The sequence below is a fragment of the Heterodontus francisci genome, chromosome 28 (assembly GCF_036365525.1).
Source record: "Heterodontus francisci isolate sHetFra1 chromosome 28, sHetFra1.hap1, whole genome shotgun sequence".
Classification (NCBI taxonomy): Eukaryota; Metazoa; Chordata; class Chondrichthyes; order Heterodontiformes; family Heterodontidae; genus Heterodontus; species Heterodontus francisci.
Window position 1 is genome coordinate 42,438,480 of NC_090398.1, and position 8,685 is coordinate 42,447,164.

The window sequence follows — 8,685 nt, forward strand, 5'->3', positions numbered from 1 at the left end:
CCCACCAATCCTCTTGTCGAGAACCAGGATGAAGGCCCTTCAGACCCTCGATCCTTTTGACTAGAAACAGGAGGAAGGCCATTCAGCCACTCGAACCTCTTGTCTAGAAACAGGAGGAAGCCCTTTCAGCACCTCGATGCTTTTGTCTAGAAACTGGAGTCGGGCCATTCAGCCCCTCGTTCCTCGCGTCAAGGAACAGGAAGAAGGCCACTCAGTCCCTCGATCCTCTTGTCTAGAAACAGGAGTAAGGCCATTCAGACCCTCGACCCTCTTGTCCAGAAACACGTGGAAGGCCATTCAGCCACTGGAGCTTTTTGTCTAAAAACAGGAGGAAGGCCATTCAGCCCCTCGATCCTCTTTGTTTAGAAACAGCAGGAAGGCCATTCAGCCCCTTGATCCTCTTGTCTAGGAACAGGAGGATGGTCATTCAGCCCCTTCATTCTCTTGTCTAAAAACAGGAGGAAGGCCATTCAGCCCCGTCATCCTCTTGTCCAGGAACAGGAGGAAGGCCATTCAGCCCCTCGATCCTCTTGTCTAAAAACAGGAGGAAGGCCATTCATCCCCGTCATTCTCTTGCTCAGGAACAGGAGGAAGGCCATTCATCCCCGTCATCCTCTTGTCCAGGAACAGGAGGATGGCCATTCAGCCCCTTGATCCTCTTGTCTTGAAACAGGAGGAAGGCCATTGAGCCCCCTGATCCTCTTGTCCAGTAACAGGAGGAAGGCCATTCAGCCCCTCGATCCTCTTGTCTAAAAACAGGAGGAAGGCCATTCAGACCCTCGATCCTTCTGTCCAGAAACAGGAGGAAGGCCATTCATCCCCGTCATCCTCTTGTCCAGGAACAGGAGGAAGGCCATTCATCCCGGTCATCCTCTTGCTCAGGAACTGGAGGAAGGCCATTCAGCCACTCGATCCTCTTGTCTTGAAACAGGAGGAAGGCCATTGAGCCCCCTGATCCTCTTGTCTAGAAACAGGAGGAAGGCCATTCAGCCCTGTGAACATCTTGTCTGAAAACAGGTGAAAGGCCATTCAGCCCATGATTCTCTTGTCCAGGAACAGGAGGAAGGCCATTCAGGCACTCGATCCTCTTGCCTAAATCAGGAGGAAGACCATTCTGCCCCTTGATCCTCTTGTCCAGAAACTTGAGGAAGGCCATTCAGCCCCATGATTCTCCTGTCCAGGAACAGGAGGAAGGCCATTCAACCCTGTCATCTCTTGTCCAGGAACATGCGGAAGGCCATTGAGCCACTCGATCCTCTTGTCTAAAAACATGAGGAAGGCCATTCAGCTCCTCGGTCCTCTTGTCTGGAAAGAGGAGGAGGGCCATTCAGCCCCTTGATCCTCTGGTCTCGGAACAGGAGGAAGGCCATTCAGCTGCTTTGTCCTCTTGTGCAGGAACGGGAGGAGGTCCATTCAGCCCCTCGATCCTGATGTATAGAAACATGAGGATGGCCATTCAGCCCCTCGATACTCTTGTCCATGAACAGGAGGAAGGCCATTCAGCCCCTCGATCCTCATGTATAGAAACTTGAGGAAGGCCAATCAGCCTATCGACTCTCTTGTTCAGAAATTGGAGGAAGGCCATTGAGCCCCTCGAACTTCTTGTGTAGAAACAGGAGGAAGGCCATTCAGCCCCTCGAACCTCTTGTCCCGAAACAGGAGGAAGGCCATTCAGCCCCTCGAACCTCTTGTCTAGAAACAGGAGGAAGGCCATTCAGCCCCTCGATCATTTGTCTACAAACAGGAGGAAGGCCATTCAGCCCCTCGATCCTCTTGTAGAGAAACAGAAGGAAGTCCTTTCAGCACCTCGATCCTCTTGTCTAGAAACTGGAGTAGGGCCATTCAGCCCCTCGTTCCTCGAGTCTAGGAACAGGAGGAAGGCCCTTCAGCCCTTCGATCCTCTTGTCTAGAAACAGGAGGAAGGCCACTCAGCCCCTCGATCCTCTTGTCTAGAAACAGGAGTAAGGCCATTCAGACCCTCGATCCTCTTGTCTAGAAACAGGAGTAAGGCCATTCAGACCCTCGATCCTCTTGTCTAGAAACAGGAGTAAGGCCATTCAGACCTTCGATCCTCTTGTCCAGAAACAGGAGTAAGGCCATTCAGCTACACGATCCTCTTGTCCAGAAACACGTGGAAGTCCATTCAGCCCCAGGAGCTTTTTGTCTAAAAACAGGAGGAAGGCCATTCAGCCCCTCGATCCTCTTTGTTTCGAAACAGCAGGAAGGCCATTCAGCCCCTTGATCCTCTTGTCTAGGAACAGGAGGATGGTCATTCAGCCCCGTCATCCACTTGCCTAAAAACAGGAGGAAGGCCATTCATCCCCGTCATCCTCTTGCTCAGGAACAGGAGGAAGGCCATTCAGCCCCTCGATCCTCTTGTCTTGAAACAGGAGGAAGGCCATTGAGCCCACCAATCCTCTTGTCGAGAACCAGGATGAAGGCCCTTCAGACCCTCGATCCTCTTGTCTAGAAACAGGAGGAAGGCCATTCAGCCACTCGAACCTCTTGTCTAGAAACAGGAGGAAGCCCTTTCAGCACCTCGATCCTCTTGTCTAGAAACTGGAGTCGGCCCATTCAGCCCCTCGTTCCTCGCGTCTAGGAACAGGAGGAAGACCCTTCAGCCCTTCGATCCTCTTGTCTAGAAACAGGAGGAAGGCCACTCAGTCCCTCGATCCTCTTGTCTAGAAACAGGAGTAAGGCCATTCAGACCCTCGACCCTCTTGTCCAGAAACACGTGGAAGGCCATTCAGCCACTGGAGCGTTCAGTCTAAAAACAGGAGGAAGGCCATTCAGCCCCTCGATCCTCTTTGTTTAGAAACAGCAGGAAGGCCATTCAGCCCCTTGATCCTCTTGTCTAGGAACAGGAGGATGGTCATTCAGCCCCTTCATCCTCTTGTCTAAAAACAGGAGGAAGGCCATTCAGCCCCGTCATCCTCTTGTCCAGGAACAGGAGGAAGGCCATTCAGCCCCTCGATCCCCTTGTCTAAAAACAGGAGGAAGGCCATTCATCCCCATCATTCTCTTGCTCAGGAACAGGAGGAAGGCCATTCATCCCCGTCATCCTCTTGTCCAGGAACAGGAGGATGGCCATTCAGCCCCTTGATCCTCTTGTCTTGAAACAGGAGGAAGGCCATTGAGCCCCCTGATCCTCTTGTCCAGGAACAGGAGGAAGGCCATTCAGCCCCTCGATCCTCTTGTCTAAAAACAGGAGGAAGGCTATTCAGCCCCTCGATCCTTCTGTCCGGAAACAGGAGGAAGGCCATTCATCCCCGTCATCCTCTTGTCCAGGGACAGGAGGAATTCCATTCAGCCCCCCAATCCTCTTGTCTAGAACCAGGAGCAAGGCCAATCAGACCCTCGATCCTCTTGCCTAGCAACTTGAGGAAGGCCATTCAGCCCATTGATCCTCTTGTCTTGGACCTTCAGGATGGTCACACAGCCCCTCGACCCTCATTTCTGGAAATTGGAGGAAGGCCACTCAGCCCCTCGAACCTCTTGTGCGGGAACAGGGGGAGGACCATTCAGCCCCTCCATCCTCATGTACAGAAACTTGAGTAAGGCCATTCAGCCCCTCGATGCTCTTGTCTAGAAACTTCAGGAAGGTCATACAGCCCCTTGACCTTCATGTCTAGAAACAGGAGGAAGGCCATTCAGCCCCTTAACTATTGCCTAGAAACAGAAGGAAGGCCATTCAGCACCATCATCCTCTTGTCCAGGAACAGGCGGAAGGCCATTCAGCCCCTCGATCCTTATGCATAGAAACATGAGTTAGGTCATTGAGCCACTCGATCCTCTTGTCTAAAAACAGGAGGAAGGCCCTTCAGACCCTCGATCCTCTTGTCTAGGAACTTGAGGAAGGCCATGCAGCCCATTGATCCTCTTGTCTTGGACCTTCAGGAAGGTCACACAGCCCCTCGACACTCATTTCTGGAAATTGGAGGAAGGCCATTCAGCCCCTCAAACCTCTTGTCCGGGAACAGGGGGAGGACCATTCAGCCCCTCGATCCTCATGTACAGAAACAGGAGGAAGACCATTCAGCCCCTCGATGCTCTTGTCTAGAAACTTCAGGAAGGTCATACAGCCCCTCGACCTTCATGTCTAGAAACAGGAGGAAGGCCATTCAGCCCCTTAACTATTGCCTAGAAACAGGAGGAAGGCCATTCAGCCCCATCATCCTCTTGTCCAGGAACAGGCGGAAGGCCATTCAGCCCCTCGATCCTCATGCATAGAAACTTGAGTTAGGTCATTGAGCCACTCGATCCTCTTGTCTAAAAACAGGAGGAAGGCCCTTCAGACCTTCGATCCTCTTGTCTAGGAACTTGAGGAAGGCCATGCAGCCCATTGATCCTCTTGTCTTGGACCTTCAGGAAGGTCACACAGCCCCTCGACACTCATTTCTGGAAATTGGAGGAAGGCCATTCAGCCCCTCAAACCTCTTGTCCGGGAACAGGGGGAGGACCATTCAGCCCCTCGATCCTCATGTACAGAAACAGGAGGTAGACCATTCAGCCCCGTGATCCTCTTGTCTAAAAACAGCAGGAAGGCCATTCAGCCCAATGATTCTCTTGTACCAGGAACAGGAGGAAGGCCATTCAGGCACTCGATCCTCTTGTCTAGAAACAGGAGGAAGGCCATTCAGCCCCGTCATCCTCTTGTCTGGGAACTTGAGGAAGGCCATTCAGCCCCTTGATCCTCTTGTCTAGGAACAGGAGCAAGCCATTCAGCCACTTGATCCTTTTGTCTAAAAACAGGAGGAAGGCCATTCCTCCCCTCGATCCTCTCTGTCTAGAACCAACAGGAAGGCCATTCAGCACCTTGATCCTCTTGCCCAGGAGCAGGAGGAAGGCCATTCAGCCCTGTCATCCTCTTGTCCAGGAACAGGAGGATGGCCATTCAGCCCCTTAATCCTCATGCATAGAAACATGAGGTAGGCCATTGAGCCCCTCGATCCTCTTGTCTCAAAACATGAGGAAGGCCATCAGCTCCTCGGTCCTCTTGTCTGAAAACAGGTGGAATGCCATTCAGCCCCGTCATCCTCTTGTCCAGGAACAGGAGGAATTCCATTCAGCCTCTTGTTCCCCTTGCCGAGAAACAGGAGGAAGGCCATTGAGTCCCTTGATCCTCTTGTCTAGAAACTGGAGGAAGGCCATTCAGCCCCGTGAACATCTTGTCTGAAAACAGGTGAAAGGCCATTCAGCCCATGATTCTCTTGTCCAGGAACAGGAGGAAGGCCATTCAGGCACTCGATCCTCTTGCCTAAATCAGGAGGAAGACCATTCTGCCCCTTGATCCTCTTGTCCAGAAACTTGAGGAAGGCCATTCAGCCCCATGATTCTCCTGTCCAGGAACAGGAGGAAGGCCATTCAACCCCGTCATCTCTTGTCCAGGAACATGCGGAAGGCCATTGAGCCACTCGATCCTCTTGTCTAAAAACATGAGGAAGGCCATTCAGCTCCTCGGTCCTCTTGTCTGGAACGAGGAGGAGGGCCATTCAGCCCCTCGATCCTCTGGTCTCGGAACAGGAGGAAGGCCATTCAGCTGCTTTGTCCTCTTGTGCAGGAACGGGAGGAGGTCCATTCAGCCCCTCGATCCTGATGTATAGAAACATGAGGATGGCCATTCAGCCCCTCGATACTCTTGTCCATGAACAGGAGGAAGGCCATTCAGCCCCTCGATCCTCATGTATAGAAACTTGAGGAAGGCCAATCAGCCTATCGATTCTTTTGTTTAGAAATTGGAGGAAGGCCATTGAGCCCCTCGAACATCTTGTCTAGAAACAGGAGGAAGGCCATTCAGCCCCTCGAAAATCTTGTCTACAAACAGGAGGAAGGCCATTCAGCACCTCGATCCTCTTGTAGAGAAACAGAAGGAAGTCCTTTCAGCACCTCGATCCTCTTGTCTAGAAACTGGAGTAGGGCCATTCAGCCCCTCGTTCCTCGAGTCTAGGAACAGGAGGAAGGCCCTTCAGCCCTTCGATCCTCTTGTCTAGAAACAGGAGTAAGGCCATTCAGACCCTCGATCCTCTTGTCTAGAAACAGGAGTAAGGCCATTCAGACCCTCGATCCTCTTGTCTAGAAACAGGAGTAAGGCCATTCAGACCCTCGATCCTCTTGTCTAGAAACAGGAGGAAGGCCATTCAGCCCCTCGATCCTCTTGTAGAGAAACAGAAGGAAGTCCTTTCAGCACCTCGATCCTCTTGTCTAGAAACTGGAGTAGGGCCATTCAGCCCCTCGTTCCTCGAGTCTAGGAACAGGAGGAAGGCCCTTCAGCCCTTCGATCCTCTTGTCTAGAAACAGGAGTAAGGCCATTCAGACCCTCGATCCTCTTGTCTAGAAACAGGAGTAAGACCATTCAGAGCCTCGATCCTCTTGTCTAGAAACAGGAGTAAGGCCATTCAGACCCTCGATCCTCTTGTCTAGAAACAGGAGTAAGGCCATTCAGCCCCACGATCCTCTTGTCCAGAAACACGTGGAAGGCCATTCAGCCCCAGGAGCTTTTTGTCTAAACACAGGAGGAAGGCTATTCAGCCCCTCGATCCTCTTTGTTGAGAAACAGCAGGAAGGCCATTCAACCCCTCGATCATTTGTCTACAAACAGGAGGAAGGCCGTTCAGCCCCTCGATCCTTTTGTCTGGAAACAGGAGGAAGGCCATTCATCCCCGTCATCCTCTTGCCCAGGAACAGGAGGAAGGCCATTCATCCCCGTCATCCTCTTGTCCAGGAACAGGAGGATGGCCATTCAGCCCCTTGATCCTCTTGTCTTGAAACAGGAGGAAGCCATTGAGCCCCCTGATCCTCTTGTCCAGGAACAGGAGGAAGGCCATTCAGCCCCTCGATCCTCTTGTCTAAAAACAGGAGGAAGTCCATTCAGCCCCTCGATCCTTTTGTCTAGAAACAGGAGGAAGGCCATTCATCCCCGTCATCCTCTTGTCCAGGAACAGTAGGAAGGCCATTCAGCCCCTTGATCCTCTTGTCTAGGAACAGGAGGAATTCCATTCAGCCCCCCAATCCTCTTGTCTAGAACCAGGAGGAAGGCCCTTCAGACCCTCGATCCTCTTGTCTAGAAACAGGAGGAAGGCCATTCAGCCCCTCGAACCTCTTGTCCAGAAACAGGAGGAAGGCCATTCAGCCCCTTGATCCTCTTGTCGAGGAAAAGGAGGAATTCCATTCAGACCCCCAATCCTCTTGTCCAGAACCAGGTGGAAGGCCCTTCAGACCCTCGATCCTCTTGTCTAGAAGCAGGAGGAAGGCCATTCAGCCCCTCGAACCTCTTGTCTAGAAACAGGAGGAAGGCCATTCAGCCCCTCGATCATCTTGTCTACAAACAGGAGGAAGGCCATTCAGCCCCTCGATCCACATGTCGAGAAACAGGAGGAAGTCCTTTCAGCACTTCGATCCTCTTGTCTAGAAACTGGAGTAGGGCCATTCAGCCCCTCATTCCTCGAGTCTAGGAACAGGAGGAAGGCCCTTCAGCCCTTCGATCGTCTTGTCTAGAAACAGGAAGAAGGCCTCTCAGTCCCTAGATCCTCTTGTGTAGAAACAGGAGTTATGCCATTCAGACTCTCGATCCTCTTGTCTAGAAACAGGAGGAAGGCCATTGAGCCCCCTGATCCTCTTGTCCAGGAACAGGAGGAAGGCCATTCAGCCCCTCGATCCTCTTGTCTAAAAACAGGAGGAAGTCCATTCAGCCCCTCGATCCTTTTGTCTAGAAACAGGAGGAAGGCCATTCATCCCCGTCATCCTCTTGTCCAGGAACAGTAGGAAGGCCATTCAGCCCCTTGATCCTCTTGTCTAGGAACAGGAGGAATTCCATTCAGCCCCTCGATCCTTTTGTCTAGAAACAGGAGGAAGGCCAATCAGACCCTCGATCCTCTTGCCTAGCAACTTGAGGAAGGCCATTCAGCCCATTGATCCTCTTGTCTTGGACCTTCAGGATGGTCACACAGCCCCTCGACCCTCATTTCTGGAAATTGGAGGAAGGCCACTCAGCCCCTCGAACCTCTTGTGCGGGAACAGGGGGAGGACCATTCAGCCCCTCCATCCTCATGTACAGAAACTTGAGTAAGGCCATTCAGCCCCTCGATGCTCTTGTCTAGAAACTTCAGGAAGGTCATACAGCCCCTTGACCTTCATGTCTAGAAACAGGAGGAAGGCCATTCAGCCCCTTAACTATTGCCTAGAAACAGGAGGAAGGCCATTCAGCCCCATCATCCTCTTGTCCAGGAACAGGCGGAAGGCCATTCAGCCCCTCGATCCTCATGCATAGAAACATGAGTTAGGTCATTGAGCCACTCGATCCTCTTGTCTAAAAACAGGAGGAAGGCCCTTCAGACCCTCGATCCTCTTGTCTAGGAACTTGAGGAAGGCCATGCAGCCCATTGATCCTCTTGTCTTGGACCTTCAGGAAGGTCACACAGCCCCTCGACACTCATTTCTGGAAATTGGAGGAAGGCCATTCAGCCTCTCAAACCTCTTGTCCGGGAACAGGGGGAGGACCATTCAGCCCCTCGATCCTCATGTACAGAAACAGGAGGAAGACCATTCAGCCCCGTGATCCTCTTGTCTAAAAACAGCAGGAAGGCCATTCAGCCCAATGATTCTCTTGTCCAGGAACAGGAGGAAGGCCATTCAGGCACTCGATCCTCTTGTCTAGAAACAGGAGGAAGGCCATTCAGCCCCGTCATC